This window comes from Salvelinus sp. IW2-2015, linkage group LG18 (genome assembly GCF_002910315.2).
Source record: "Salvelinus sp. IW2-2015 linkage group LG18, ASM291031v2, whole genome shotgun sequence".
NCBI lineage: Eukaryota > Metazoa > Chordata > Actinopteri > Salmoniformes > Salmonidae > Salvelinus > Salvelinus sp. IW2-2015.
The window spans coordinates 9,871,704-9,887,444 of NC_036858.1; the positions used below are offsets into that span (position 1 = coordinate 9,871,704).

Sequence of the window (15,741 nt, forward strand, 5' to 3'; positions counted from 1 at the left end):
GTGTGTGTGTGTGTGTGTGTGTGTGTGAACGTGCAGACCTATACATGGCCCATGGCAACAGGCACTGGAGGCACTGTGGATCAAGGTCGTTAGCTAATCGATAGATACCCTACCGTCTGGTCTCCTTAAACTGCTCCACAGTGTGTGAGCATGGTGGTGGCAGGCTAGTTGGTGGCTGGCGAGAACAGGGCCTAGATACGCTGCAGAGCGTTGGGGATCTCCAGTAGCCAGCTGTGGAACTCGGGGTTGAGTCTTGGCTGGTGTCCACAGCCTGGCTTCTGTCACTGATAAGGGCACTAGGCCTGTGTAAACATGCAGGTGACAGTGTTATGGCTCTAGGTCCCAAATAATCAGTGAGGTGGGGGGGGGGGGGCAACCCTCTTCCTGAAGAGCTGCTGTAGGCTGGCTGGGGATCCTGCTCTGTTCCAACACACGTGGTTCAGCTAATCAGAGCCTGATGAGTAGCTCATTAGCTAAATGTGCTGTGTTAGAGCAGGGTCGAAGCAAAAGCCTGCACGACACAGACACGCACGCACGCACACATCCGCACATAAGGGAAGGTAAGACCAGCGTACACACAGTAAGCTGCTTGGACCACACAGGAACCCAAAGCCAAACATACAGTGGATCTAGAAGGACAGATACAGTACATGTTTATAGACAACATCCCAGCTATACAGCAGTTCACTGAGGCCATATGTTATTATGTCCTTGATAAACCCAGCACCATTAGCCTACAAGGCAATAGAAAAACACCAACATAGGAAGTGTTGTTAGTAAATGTTAGGCTGGTACCAGTGGAGGCTGGTGGAATGAGCTATAGGAGGATGAGCTTATTGTAAAGACTAGAATGTAATCATTGGAATGGTATTATCAAACATTTGGAAACCACATGTTGGACTGCGTTCCATTTATTAAATTCCATCCATTACAATGAGCCTGTCCTCCTACAGCTCCTCCCACCAGCCTCCTCTGGCTGGTACAGTGTTATGTTTTGTTGAAGTAAATTGCTGTATCCTACCTACAACACGGGTCATCTAATTATATTACACAATCACATTGCCATGGTGACATTCTCTTGCTAGGATCAGAAGTMTGACCAATTTTGTGGTGAAAAAAAGAACCCCTGTATCGTGGTAGGAAACTAAAATCATTTATTTGAAATGTTGGAATCTGTTGGATGGAATCCATTAAGCATGATTATTACGGTAAAAGGCAGCGTTTCATAGTGACCACAATAGTGACCACCATGAGATATATCAGGCATATTAGAGCCTTGTTCATGTCCAACTGCTGCTTCGACACTGTTTATAGTGCGGGAACACTTTTTATAATATGGTGTCACTGTGGAGCAGTTTAAGGAGACCAGACGGTAGGGTATCTATCGATTAGCTAACGACCTTGATCCACAGTGCCTCCAGTGCCTGTTGCCATGGGCCATGTATAGGTCTGCACGTTCACACACACACACACACACACACACACACACACACACACACACACACACACGTCCAAAGGGTGAATCTAAAGCATGATGCCAGGCTGTCGCTGACAAGTTAACAGTAAATGCCTCGTGTTCAATACCAGGCCTTTACAATGTTTTGTCTGTCCAGGTTGGAATGCTCTTCAGTTTATTATCTGTGAAAAAGTAAGCTGCTTGCTCCATACCAGGCCTGTTGAGCATAAATCAGAAGGGCATCACTCTCTATACCCAAATACTGTACACTTAAACAGTTAGTTGTTCATAATAGGTATAGGTCAGGGTCGGCAAATGGCAGCCGGGAGGCCAAAAGTCTGGTAAAACCTTCTTTTTTTTACCAAACTTTCTTTGTTAAAAAAAAACTGCAAAATCACCAGAATTTAGCTAAAAATGTGTTTATTTAGGAAATCTGTTCCGAAGTATTCCCACAAATAAAAATTAAAAAAGGGGCGTGACTGTGTCTCAATGAATCAAGGTATGACATTATTGTCATTGTCAAATACATTCTCTTTTGGGGTTTAGTTGTGGTGAATTTGCAGTGTACAAATATTATAATTATGTTCCGGTCCCTCGACCATCCACTCAGACAGTGGCCAAATCTAGTTTGCCTACCCTTGTTATAAATCATCATGTACAGTTGAAGTCGGAGGTTTACATCCACCTTAGCCAAATACATTTAAACTCCTTTTTCACAATTCCGTACATGTATTCCTAGTAAAAAAAATCCCTGTCTTAGGTCAGTTAGGATCACCACTTTATTTTAAGAATGTGAAATGTCACAATAATAGTAGAGAATGATTTATTTCATCTTATATTTATTTCATCACATTCCAAGTGGGTCAGAAGTTACATTCATTCAACTAGTATTTGGTAGTATTGCCTTAAATTGTTTAACTTGGGTCAAACGTTTTGGGTAGCCTTCCACAAGCTTCCACAATAAATTGGGTGAGATTTGCCCATTCCCCTGACAGAGCTGATGTAAACTGAGTCAGGTTTGTAGGCTCCTTGCTCGCACAAGCTTATTCAGTTCTGCCCACAAATTTCCTATAGGATTGAGGTCAGGGCATTTGGATGGCCACTCCATACCTTGACTTTGTTGTCCTTAAGACATTTTGCCACAACTTTGGAAGTATGCTTGGGTCATTGTCCATTTAGAAGACCCATTTGCGACCAAGCTTTAACTTCCTGACTGATGTCTGAGATGTTGCTTCAATATATCCACATAATTGTCCTACCTCATGATGCCATCTATTTTGTGAAGTGCACCAGTCCCTCCTGCAGCAAAGCATTCCCACTACATGATGGTGCCACTCCCGTGCTTCATGGTTGGGATGGTGTTCTTTGACTTGCAAGACTCCCCGTTTTTCCTCCAAACATAACGAATGGTCATTATGGCCAAACAGTTCTATTTTTGTTTCATCAGACTAAGGACATTTTCTCCAAAAGTACAATCTTTGTCCCCATGTGCAGTTGAAACCGTACTCTGGCTTTTTTATGGTGTGGAGCAGTGGCTTCTTCCTTGCTGAGCGGCCTTTCAGGTTATGTCGATATAGTACTCGTTTTACTGTGGATATAGATACTTTTGTACCTGTTTCCTCCAGCATCTTCACAAGGTCTTTGCTGTTGTTCTGGGATTGATTTGCACTTTTCACACCAAAGTACGTTCATCTCTAGTGGACAGAATCGTCTCCTTCCTGAGCGGTATGACGGCTGCATGGTCCCATGGTGTTTATACTTGCGCACTATTGTTTGTACAAATGAACGTGGTACCTTCAGGCATTTGGAAATTGCTCCCAAGATGAACCAGATTGTGGAGGTCTACATTTTTTTCTGAGGTCTTGGTTGATTTCTTTTGATTTTCCCATGATGTCAAGCAAAGAGGCACTGAGATTGAAGGTAGGCCTTGAAATACATCCACAGGTACACCTACAATTGACTCAGATGTTGTCAATTAGCCTACCAGAAGCTTCTAAAGCCATGACATCATTTTCAGGATTTTTCAAGCTGTTTTAAAGGCACAGTCAACTTAGTGTTATGTTAACTTCTGACCCACTGGAATTGTGATACAGTGAATTATAAGTGAAATAATCTTGCTGTAAACAATTGTTGGAAAAATGACTTGTGTCATGCACAAAGTAGATGTCCTAACTGACTTGCCAAAACTATAGTTTTGTTAACAAGAAATTTGTGGAGTGGTTGAAAAACTAGTTCTAATAACTCCAACCAAAGTGTATGTAAACTTTCTGACTTCAACTGTAGCCAGACTGTCTGTCTGGTTGTCTCTTCTGGCTGTCTGTCTTTCAGTCTGCCTGTTTTTATAATATGATTCCTTATTTAGGGGATTGATTATTTGCCCAGCACCAGTATTCATTTCGGGATTAACTTTGTTTGAATAATGGAGCCCAACAGATTATATATCAAAGAATGAGCTCAATGATTTCAATTCTGCACCAATCTTACTGCTGAGAGAGTGTGTGTGTGCGATGAGCGTGCGTGTACATGTGTGTGTGTGTGTGAGAGCGCTCGTGCGTGCCGTGTGTATGAGTCAGAGGAGGCTGGCGGGAGGAGCTATAGGAGGACGGGCTCATTGTATTGGCTGGAATGAAATAAATGGAACAGTATCAAACACATCCAACATATGGAAACCACATGTTTGACTGTAGATTTGTCAGCAGGAGCCTTGTCGCAACAGGTGAGATCCATGAGGTGTTAAGAATGTTCGCCGTAACCCAGCAATGGACTCTGGGATTCCGGGGGCTGCTGCATACGCCTCTACTAACACCCCCCCCACCCCCCTCCCCCAACGCCACACTTCACACCCCACCCTCCTCGAAATCCTAAAGAGTGAGCTTCTGATGCCTTGTAACACCGATACGACCCCCTTACCCCCATCGTTCTGGCAAAACACACCTTCTAAATGACCCCCCCAGACACATTCAGCTTCCCCTTTTCTCTCTCGAATGACCAAGTATCTCCTATAGGAGGATAGAAAATACATCTCACTTTCATTAACAGCTTCGGTTACTTTTTTAAATTTTTTATAAATGATTTTCGAGGCATTTCCCGAAGAGAACGATAGTTACCCCTAATCCCTAATGTTTACAATTGGCTCATTCTTCCCCCTCCTCTCCCCTGTAACTATTCCCCAGGTCGTTGCTGCAAATGAGAACGTGTTCTCAGTCAACTTACCTGGTAAAATAACGGTAAAATAAAAAAAAATAAAAAAAAAAATGTCACAGTAGGACGCGCTATACAAAGAGTACTTTTAGTGGTGTCCACTTGCCACATCCATCAAATAGGCACATGACATTACTTCAAATGGTCAAACCCATCCGTAGGTATTACTGTACGTGCAGATGTCTAACATTCCACACGAGGAACCAGTTAAATGAAGACCGAAAAGCAAACCATTCACCTTCAGTCCCACAGCCATCTKTGGCCATGGCCAAAATGGCTATTCTAATGCTTCCTATGCAAAACGGGCTCAAAGTTTCAACCCCCCCCACCCATCTCGCCACTGTCTTCACCATCCCTCCTAGTTGCTGAAAGCTTATGCACCACTCCGCTGCAGCCATTAAGATGTATTACCCACCCAACATCTGTCCGACAATCCTCAGATCAATGTTCCGCCTGTTTCCGCCTCTTTCCCAATTCGTTCACCAGAATTACACTGTGATTATGCACTTCTATCCCTTTCTCCCTCCCTCTCTCTCCCTCTCCCATTTACCCAGCTGGAGAGGAGAGGGGGGAGATGAGAGGAGATGTGCTCCAACAACAGCCAGTAACAAAAACACTGTCAGACAGGCATTATAACCAGGGTTGAGTTCAAATCCATTTCAACTCTGTGGAGCCATGCTAACGACCACTTACTTAAACCTAAGGTTGAAACGTTCTCTTTGTAACAAATTCCACATCAGCCAATTWAAAAAATCGGTCAACTTGGCAACCAGGGGGATATTTTGAACCTCCAAAATCAAGGTCTAGGTAATTCCGCTTGGTCTGTAACCAGTGAAGTGTGCCAATATACTGTATATATGGTGAATCCTTGACTAGGCTACTAAAGTTGGACAAAATTCCAAAGGCACGTTTTCACATACATACGTTTCGGATTATGCGTTTCACACACATCCATGTGCTTTTACAGGATACATATATAGGAGGTCTTTACAACATATTCTCACATCGTAGTAAAAGAGCCTTTTGGTCTTGTCATCTACCCTCATTACTATTGCTGTCAGGTGGCGTACAACACTAAGGTGCTAAAGCTCGGAATCTTCAGTAACTGCGCATTCAAGTTGGGTGTGGTCCAAAAAGTTTTTGACCACGCCCAGCTACGTTAATGCTTTTAATTGGCTCGGAAATAATCACGCTTGTCAGCTGGTTGTGGTAGCCAGGTGGCTAATTGTACCATGTTATTCACGGAGAAAAGCTAACACCTAGCATATTCAATTAAAATTCAACTCATGAAGAGAAAAGTCCACATAGAACACGAATGTGCAATTTCAACCACAACCTGCATTATAGTTCTAAACTGTACTGTCTTAATGTTTACCACAGTTCCACCAGATACTGTATCGGGACGCTAATTGAAAGTCTTAAATTGCAATGCCGGTCAAAACAAAAAAACATACACATGCCCTAGACAGGGAATTTGGATTTATGTATCCATAGACACAGTGTTCCCATATTATTCCCATATTCCAGAGTGGGAGTAGGGGGCGTGAGCCGGACAGACACACAAGGCCCCGGCTCAGGGACACACCATGGAATGCTGGGAATGTGCCTCTTTGATTTCCTGCACTGGGCTGGTGGGAACAGCTACCGTTAATATCAGGACCCTGACTTTAACACCACACTGCAAACACACACCATTTTGGAAAGAGAGAGAGAGAGACAACTAGAGAGTGAGAGAGAGACAGAGAGAGACAGAGAGAGACAGAGAGAGAGAGAGAGAGAGACAGAGAGAGACAGATGAAGAGACAGACAGAGAGACAGACAGACAGAGAGACAGACAGACAGAGAGACAGACAGAGAGAGAGACAGAGAGAGAGAGACGGAGACAGAGAGAGAGAGACGGACGGAGAGACGGACGGAGAGACAGACCGGGCGAGAGCGGAGAGGGAGACGAGAGACGAGAAGGAGACGGAGAGACGGAGAGACGGACGCGAGAGGGAGATGAGAGCAGACGGAGAGGGAGACGAGAGACGGAGAGACGGGAAGGGAAGACGGAGAGACGGAGAGGGAGACAGAGGGACGGACGGAGAGACGGACGAGAACGACGAGAGACAGAGACAGACGGAGAGACAGAGGGAGAGACGGAGAGGAAGACGGAGAACAGACGGAGAGACGGAGAGAGGGAGACGAGAGACGGAGAGGGAGACGGACGAGAGACGGATGGAGAGACGGACGGAGATGGAGAACAGACGAGAACAGATGGCAGACAGACGAGAAGAGAGCACAGAGACAGACAGACAAGACGACGGAAGACGACGACAGAAGACGAGACGGAAGAGAACAGAGACAGACGAGAGACGAGACAGACGGAGAACGGAGAGGGACGGATGACGGAGAGCAGACGGAAGAGACAGAGAGACGGACGGAGAGACGAGAGACAGACGGAGAGACAGAGAGAGAGAATCGTACAATATTTCACATTAGGATGAAGCAGCATAAGACCCTATTTGGAAATACTGGGCATTCGATCAGTGTGGAGTCGATACATCTCACTGTAGACTGGGCTATAAGTTATACTGCCGGTGTGACAGAAAGGTGAGAGAGTTTGTGCTGTGTGTGTGTGTGTGTTGTGTGTGGTTGTGTGTGTGTGTGTGTGTGTGTGTGTGTGTGTGTGTGTGTGCTGTCTCGGTCTGTCTGTCTGTGTCTGTCTGGTCTGTCTGTCTTCGTCTGGTCTGTCTTCTGTCCGTCTGTCTGTCTGTCTGTCTGTCTGTCTGTCTGTCTGTCCTCGTCGTCTGTCTGCTTCTGTCTGTCTGTGTCGCTGTCTGTCGTGTGTGTGTGTGTGTGTGTGTGTGTGTGTGTGTGTCTGTGTGTGGTGTGTGTGTGTGGTAGAGGGCTGACACCTCGCGCAGTGCGGAAGCAGACTGGGCGGTCCAGACAGACAACATTCAAATTCAAAATTATTTTTCCCGCAGCTTAAGCTACTGGAAACGGTCGTCTTATGTTGTTTGTGATGCTTTGCGTTTAGCCAATTATTTTATTAAAAGCACTCTTTGTCGCACTAATTTAGAGACCCATCATTCGACGCGCTCAAGTTCTAAGTTCTCCTCTCCTATTGAATAATTGGCCCAGCGTCGGTCCAGATTTGGCTGGTGAACGCCGTCATTGAATAATTTTTTTTTAACTTAATGACTTGCCTAGGTTAAATATAAAAGGGAACTTTTTTTTTTTTATATACAAAAATAGCCTCTATTTGGCTATATGGTGTCTTTCCTACGACAAGTCAATATAGGCAAATATAGAACGGCAGTTATTTAATCAAGGAATGTACTCTCAAAATATTAAGCTCAAGTGAATACTACATAGCGTACCAGTTACCGCCTATTACTCGCCGAAATCCTACATCGCTCAACAAACAGACAATTCCCTCGCTCCCGCCTTCACACCCTCCCTTTGCCTGATTCACCCCCACACACCTAGCCAAAAGTCATGGAACACCTGCTGTGAGAACACATTCCTTAAATTGTGGGCATAATATGTTGAGTTATGAATCCCCCGCCCCCCCCATCGGCTGCTATAGAAACAGCCTTCACCTTCCTGAAGGGCTTTCCACTAGATGTTGGAACATTGCTGCGCGGACTTGCTTCCATTCAAATCAAATTTTATTGGTCACATACACATGGTTGGCAGATGTTAATGTGAGTGTAGCGAAATGCTTGTTCAGAAATTCAGTATATGTTGGGCGATTAGGCCTGGCTCGCAGTCGGCATTCCAATTCATCTGAAATGTGTTTGATGGGGTTGAGGAAAGGGCTCTGTGCAGGCCAGTTAAGTTCTTCCACACCAATCTCAACAAACAATTTCTGTATGGACCTCACATTGTGCACGGGGGCAATGTCAACCTGAAACAGGAAAGGGCCTTCCCCAAACTGTTGCCACAAAGTTGGAAGCACAGAATTGTCTAGAATATCATTGTATGCTGTATGGTTAAGATTTCCCTTCACTGGAACTAAGGGGCCTAGCCAGAACCACGAAAACAGCCCCAGACCATTATTCCTCCTCCAACAAACTTGGTACTATGCATTCGGGCAGGTAGGGTTCTCTTGGCATCCGCCAAACCCAGATTCGTCTGTCGGACTGCCAGATGGTGGGGGCTCCCGAGTGGCGCAGCGGTCTAAGGCACAGCATCTCAATGCAAGAGGTGTCATTGCAGTCCCTGGTTCGAATCCAGGCTCCATTACATCCGGCCGTGATTGGGAGTCCCATAAGGCGGCGCACAATTGGCCCAGCGTCGTCTGGGTTTAGCCCGGGTAGGCCATCATTGTAAATAAGAATTGGTTCTTAACGGACTTGCCTAGTTAAATAAAGAAATAAAAATGGTGAAGAGTAATTTATCACTCCAGAGAAGGTGTTTCCACTGCTCTGGAGTCCAATGGCGGTGAGCTTTACACCCCTCCAGCTGATGCTTGGCATTGCGCATGGTGATCTTAGGCTTGTGTCCAGCTGCTCGGCCATGGAAACCCATTCCATGAAGCTCCTGACGAACAGTTCTTGTGCTGACGTTGCTTCCAGAGGAAGTTTGTAACTTGGTAGTGAGTGTTGCAACCGAGGACAGCCCTTGGCGGTCCCGTTCTGTGAGCTTGTGTGTCCTACCACTTCGCGGCTGAGCCGTTGTTGCTCCTAGACATTTCCACTTCACAAAAACAGCACTTAGAGTTGACCAGGGCAGAAATTTGACAAGCTGACTTGTTGGAAAGGTTGCATCCTTTGACGGTGCCACGTTGAAAGTCACTGTGCTCTTCAGTAAGGCCAATGTTTGTCTATAGAGATTGCTTGGCTGTGTGCTCGATTGGGTGTGGCTGGAATAGCCGAAATCACTAATTTGAAGGGGTATCCACATCCTTTTGGCCATGTCGTGTAATGGGCCAAGTGTTAATCTCTGGTAACTTAACCTATTTTTTGGCACATTTTGATATTGCCTATAAAGGTGCAAAATTGCTGGGACTATGGCTGCCAAGCAAGCTGCATCACATACAGTATGTGTATGCCTAAAATAACAGTATGCCTAAAATAACATTTGCGCGACTGCGGTCGGGGTTCGGGACCAATTCTTGCTGGAGCGGATGAAGAAATCAGCAGACCTCTACATCCGTGTGCATGTATGTGTGCGTACAGTACACAGACATACCGCAGACAGCTATAGGGGGTGAGAAGCAGCCAGTAAAACCTACCAGTATCCTGTTGTGTGTGGAGGTTAATGATATCCCCAGGCCTGTAGTTTGTTCTGTGTGACCGTTGGCCTCCGCCCTGTGAGAAATAAACAGACGATTGTTCAGAAGAGGGCGAGAAGGAGAGGAGGTACAGCACAGTGGGAGGGGAGGAATACAAGCATATGGAAAACAAACAGTGCAAGGAAGGCAGTACACAGACCAATAGGGACAAGACTCTTACTCTCTTCTACTCTCTAACGAGACTATGTCCCGCATGCAGACATTAAACGTGTCTGCTATAGGTTTGCCCCATATATTTACAGCACAACTCAGCTCCAACAACGGACACAACACAGCTCTCTCTATGGATCTCCCCTCTCCATGCTTCTCTCCTGTAATAGCGCCATGTTACTGTAGCTCCAAGCTCCAGAGGCAAGTATTAACACGCATGTTCTCAATCTCCCTACCACCTGTAGTACTCTGCTCTAATCTGCTGCTAATGTCCGCCATACCTGTTGCCTGCCGTCGTATCTGTGGCCCATGCAAAGCCTGCTTAATGGGGCGACAGGCTGTGCTACGCAGAACAACATGTTCGGAAATAGACATTCCTGCATGTTTGCTGAGGATTTACACCAGACTTTTCTGTTTCCGTCGACGCGGGCCGGCATCTGTGTCTCAGGCCACTGGTACTTTTCAGCTGGCACTTACATAACAATGGCTAACCGTGAACTTTAACACCTTCTCACAGAGCAACAATCTTGAACGATGAAGAGGGTTGTTGATAACGCTAGAGCGCACATTAACATAAAACGCTGGCGGCCCACTGGTGTGGGGGTAAGTCTTAGGGGAAAAGTAGCACAGCGAGCTAGCTGGCTGGGGCCTGGGATTTCAGATCTGGGTTCTTAGATATGGGGCTTAATCTGATTATGTAATCAGCTCTTGTGAAACAGGACTCCTGTTGTTGTAGATTCCGGGCCTTTACAGCGTCGTTTGCGTTAGTCTTAATTAATTGGGCCCTAAAAAAAAATGAAAGACGTGGAACTCAGAGAAGGAAGGAGGAAAAAAAGAGAGGAGAAGAAGGAATGGGTAGAGAGTGGAAACTGTTCCACGGTTCACCGGGAGGAGGAAGCTGTTAATGTCATTACGGTCCCATCCGAAGGGAAGCGCCGGGAGGAGGGCGTGTGTGTATGTGTGTGTGTGTGTATGTATGAGTGTGTGTGTCTGTGCGTGCATGCCTGTGTGTGTGGGGGTGGGGGAATCCCTCCCTCATGGCAAGAGCTGCTCCTGTGGAAATGGGATGGTGGGAGTGGGGTGTTGGAGGTAGGGGGGCGTCCTCTCGACATGCCTAATTTGTGCCTGATTAGACAGGGTCAGGGGTCGGGTGCTATGTTTGAGCCTCAGTACGTGCGTTCTCATGGGCTTGTAGACAAGTTAGACACGGGGGGGTGGACTTTTGGGGTGGATGGTTGTTTGTGTATCCATGTGTGTGTGCTTGTTGGTTGGGTGGTGGGGTGCGGTGGCGGTGAGTTGAGGAATAGATGGGCTCAACACGGGTGCGCGTTGAAGAACATGACTGCACCCAGCGGTCTATAGACTCAAGAAATAACTCCACCATGCTGTTCATCGCACGCAGTCAGTAGCAGAGAGCATTATGAAGAACAGGTGAGAGAAGGGGCTGGGTCGAGATTTCCTTCGACCCCTTCTTGAGTTCAACGAGGACAGAGTTTTTTGTGACAAGAGTCCTCAGACTAATTTCACATCGCATACGGATCTATAGTTTGGTGTTAAAAGACAGAGGATGGAGGAATACAGGACAGAGAGCACACAAAGCGATAAACGTCAGGACAAGAGCTGGAGGGCATAGAAGGCACACCCCATTATTCGAAGTCATACAAGAAGGGAGGAGGAGGGCCTGTCTTCTGGTAAAAACAGCAGGGGACTAATCTAATAGTCAAGAGAGTCTCGGTTCTTTACGTGTTCAGTCGAGAGACTCGGGACAGTGCCAATCCCCTGTTCTCACATCCGGTCTAGCTCCCCTAAGGGTGAAAGGCCGCCTTTGTCAGACTGAAAGTCCTGAATTAGCTTAGTGTGCTCTTCCCCCTGCTGAGAGCATATCGAGAATGAAACAACAAACCAACAGCAAAGAAATAGAAAACCGTAAGCGCCTGGATTGAAGAGGGAACAATTCCCGCAATAAAGAGAAGTCCATATGACGCCTTTGCTAGAATCTGAGTCGATCTGCTTAGAGGGTTTCGCCATTTAAAAGATACAATAAAAAAGCTCTGCTATAAAAGAAAGCGATCAAAGTATTTCCGCACAAGCCAAAGGGCACTCACGGTCTGCAGCTACACTTGCGTACAATCCATTTTCTTAAGGCTGATACCTGTTAGTAAACCACGACGCTACAGGCTTATAACTCTATCCAACGTAGATAGGAACTCCTGCCGGCTGCTGTTTAGACTGACTTGTCAGGGATTGAGTAGGCTTCCGTATTGGACTGGAACAGTTACCTCTCCCTCGCATCTGACATCTTGCGCTGGGCGTAATGTGTGTGTCCGGTGCCGGGCACTGTGGTTCGTTAGCGCAGTGACTCGCTTTCAAGCTGCAGATTCAACGACGGCCTGCCAGTGTGCTTTCGCTTGCTGCGGAACTACTGACACGGGTTTTTTAAAACAGCTCCTTGCCAAACACGGCGATCGGCACTTCCGTATTGATGCCAGAACAATCAGAAATACAGAGTTTGTGTAGTGTCTGTATGGTGAGTGTGCACTATTTTGAGAATGTATGTTGCACTTGTTGCTGGTAAACGCAATAGCTTGTTGTACGTGGAGACACGTTTTATCCCATGTCGAGTTGAAATTCTTTTTATAATTGTTGGCCAACGATCGCCACGGCTCCATGCTATTTTGCACTCATAGCCAATATCATTGTACATGTTCCAGTTGTCCATCTTGTAGAGACCTCGGGTCTAATTAAGGCTAGGCCTGAATATACACTTGAGTATACAAAACATTAAGAACACCTGCTTCTCAACTCAATATTAGTAAGTGTCCTAATGTTGTATACTCAGTGTATTAACTAGACCTTTTTGAAACGTAAACAAATAACAACATTCCTGGTACCAAAAGCATAAATGGATGCCATGGTAAACAATGAGGTTTACACAGTATTTGCAAAAGAAGGTGTCTGGATGTACCAACGTTGCTTCAAGAGGCAGACCTGACGGTACTTCTTCAGAACGAACAGAAAAGAAATCATATAGTTTCTATATAGATATAATCTACTTTAGATAATTGTTATTCTCCCTGCAGATGACAAGCCATGGAACATGGGATGCACCACGGAAGCTGGACACCTGTTTCATATCCCCTTCTCTGGTGAATTTTTCCTAAACACAAGCAGATGCGTCTGACACACTGGTCTATAGGCTGCAAATGGGTCCGATGAAAAAGGAGGACAACCATTAAACAATGACTAAGCTATAATTAGCGGCCAGCAATGACACAGCAATAATGAAACAAGGTCAATTGTTACTCTTGGGCTTCTTTCTGAGCTCGTAATTCCTCTGTCTTCTAACAAAAAATAGAAAGCTTTGGTACTTTTAATTTGAAAACTGGCTCTCGACTCTGCAATAATTCACAACTTCAAAAATAGGCAAAGACGACAGATAAAGAGGCGGGATTTTCATGGTCTCCTGCGGTAAGACATGTTGGATGTGAATCCCCCAGGGCACACGTCAACACACCAGGGAGTGGAAGCCAGGACAGAGTTGTGGAGAATACAGTGGGCCTTGGGATAAAAGCTAAGCACTGATGACCTCAAGCGTCAACGGAATTCCAACCTCAATCGCTTTCTGAGGAAAAAAACGTGGAGGGTGATGTCCATTCAGGGCGACTTTCAAAAGGTTTGTGTCCTATGTCACCCTGGACAGATCCCTTACGATGACAATCTTAGCTGACCTCAGACAAGCCTAGGGGCACGCAGGTCGGCTGCCCTGCAACCGTTATACTCATCATTTCTACACGATAGTGAAGCTGTTTGATTACGCTCCGCGCGTATCGAAAACAGCTCCTAAAGTTCTTCCAATGTTGATCCCATGTGTGCGGCGCCGCTCCTCAATTCGATTTCATGTGACGAAACGGTACAGGGCTAACACACAAAGCAGAACCTTCGAAATAGAGGGCCTTGATGCATAGTCTGTGCAACGACATCATCTCGAATCTGAGGAAAGGGGCCCCTCCCTGCTCGCGTGAATGCGATGAGCAACAGTAACTCCTTGCTTCCTAGTTCCAAAGGCAGCTCACTCTCCACGCATAACAATCAATCACAAAATGCAACCAAGGCTGCAGTTTAACAGACCGCTTTACCTTAACATTTCCAGAGAGTGCCTTGCAGGTTACGAGATTCCTCGTTACAAAGACGGCATATTCTTTTTGGTGGGATGCTTTTCCCCCTCGGCTTACTGGACTCAGGAAGGTGTTGGGTTGTAGGGGAAAAAAGCACAACCCCTTGCCAAGAGGAGAACATTCAGATCGCGATGTGAGCATAATGTACAAGGTGTGTCTGTTCACTGAAAACACCTTGGGGCTAAGACTCGTGGGCCCCAAGTTCTCCCCGCCTGAAAAGGCCCTTCGTCTGGGGTGGCAAGGCTTTGATGTTGTGGAGGTAATTCACTGGCCTGTCACATGGTTCAGTTGGACTGAATGTGGGGATTAGGAGATCAGATCCTGCCCTTCTCTTTGGCCTCGAGGGATACGCCCCTTGCATGCAAGGGCTTGAGACGGAAGCTGTGCAGGGCCAAACATATTAAGATATCTAGCAGCAGGGTGGACTGGAGAATTGTCTATGCTTGCGATGAACCAATTATGGCTAGTGACCAATGTTCCCGAAAGAAAATTCTGGCACTGAGTAAATTTCAGGCTCTGGCTTGAGCGCCATTTGGAGACATGGGTGAAATTCTGTGCAAACTTCCGGTGCATGTTTACTGCTGAACATGAGTATGTACGCCGCTTTAAGTTACAGTTGTAACAGTGGCCAAGTAGGGCACTGTGGGTTTTTTGATCATAATGTAGGCCTACCAGATTGCCTACTATAAAAAAACAATGGAGAAAATGCATCCCATAACATTTTTAACATGGGAAATAGCTGTTCTATCATTCATCCTACAGTAGCAGCCAATGTGTTTGGTGTTTCAATGTTTCTGTTAACCCTACATTCCATGAGACTTTTGAAAGAAAAAAATACATTTATACGTTTATCCAACCTTGTCCTTCAGACAAGGATTGTGACTGAAAATGTTGTTGCTTGATGAAAAAAAAAAAACGTTAAAATAAAATAAATTTATTATTCCTTATACCATTATTACCAGAGAAATCAGACAAATTAGGACTATCCTCTGCCTATAGGCTACTTGGCTTATTCAAGACCGCTCTCAAAATTACAACAGCGCTCCCTTTAAAGACATAAAAAATATATCTTACCTGACTCGCTTTTCAAAGATGGCTAGAAATGTACACATTCTGTGCTGGATATTGTTGGAAGAAACCACTCCCCCATTGTTACTAGTAAATGAGGCTATAACTGGGGCTAATAACTCACTAACTAGCTTTTGTCCTCGTGCTACTAGGACCTTAGTGCTGCCTTTATACCATTGATCACCACATTCTGTTTTGGCAGAGTTGGAAACCCAAATTGGTCTACAAGGACAAGTTCTGCTTGGTTTAGATCTGTTATCTGTCCGGAAAGATATCAGTTTGTCTCTGTGAATGGTTTGTCTCTGACAATTTCAACTGTACATTTCGGGTGTTCCTGCCATGCAGTTCGTATTTAGGAACACCTCACTTGTCTTTTGCAACTATCCTATCTCTCACAACTCATTGGG

The 15,741-nt window shown here is 45.6% G+C and overlaps 1 protein-coding gene across 2 annotated transcripts in view; it reads right to left on the reverse strand.

Annotated features, from left to right (window-relative positions):
* LOC111977797 (thyroid hormone receptor alpha) overlaps window positions 1–15,741 on the reverse strand; it is a 215,548-nt gene that overhangs the window by 103,765 nt on the left and 96,042 nt on the right. For both annotated transcript variants that reach the window (XM_024007471.2, XM_024007469.2), the window contains one exon: window positions 9,882–9,957. The gene's annotated coding sequence lies outside the window, so the exon portion shown is untranslated. The remainder of the gene's footprint in view (window positions 1–9,881; window positions 9,958–15,741) is intronic.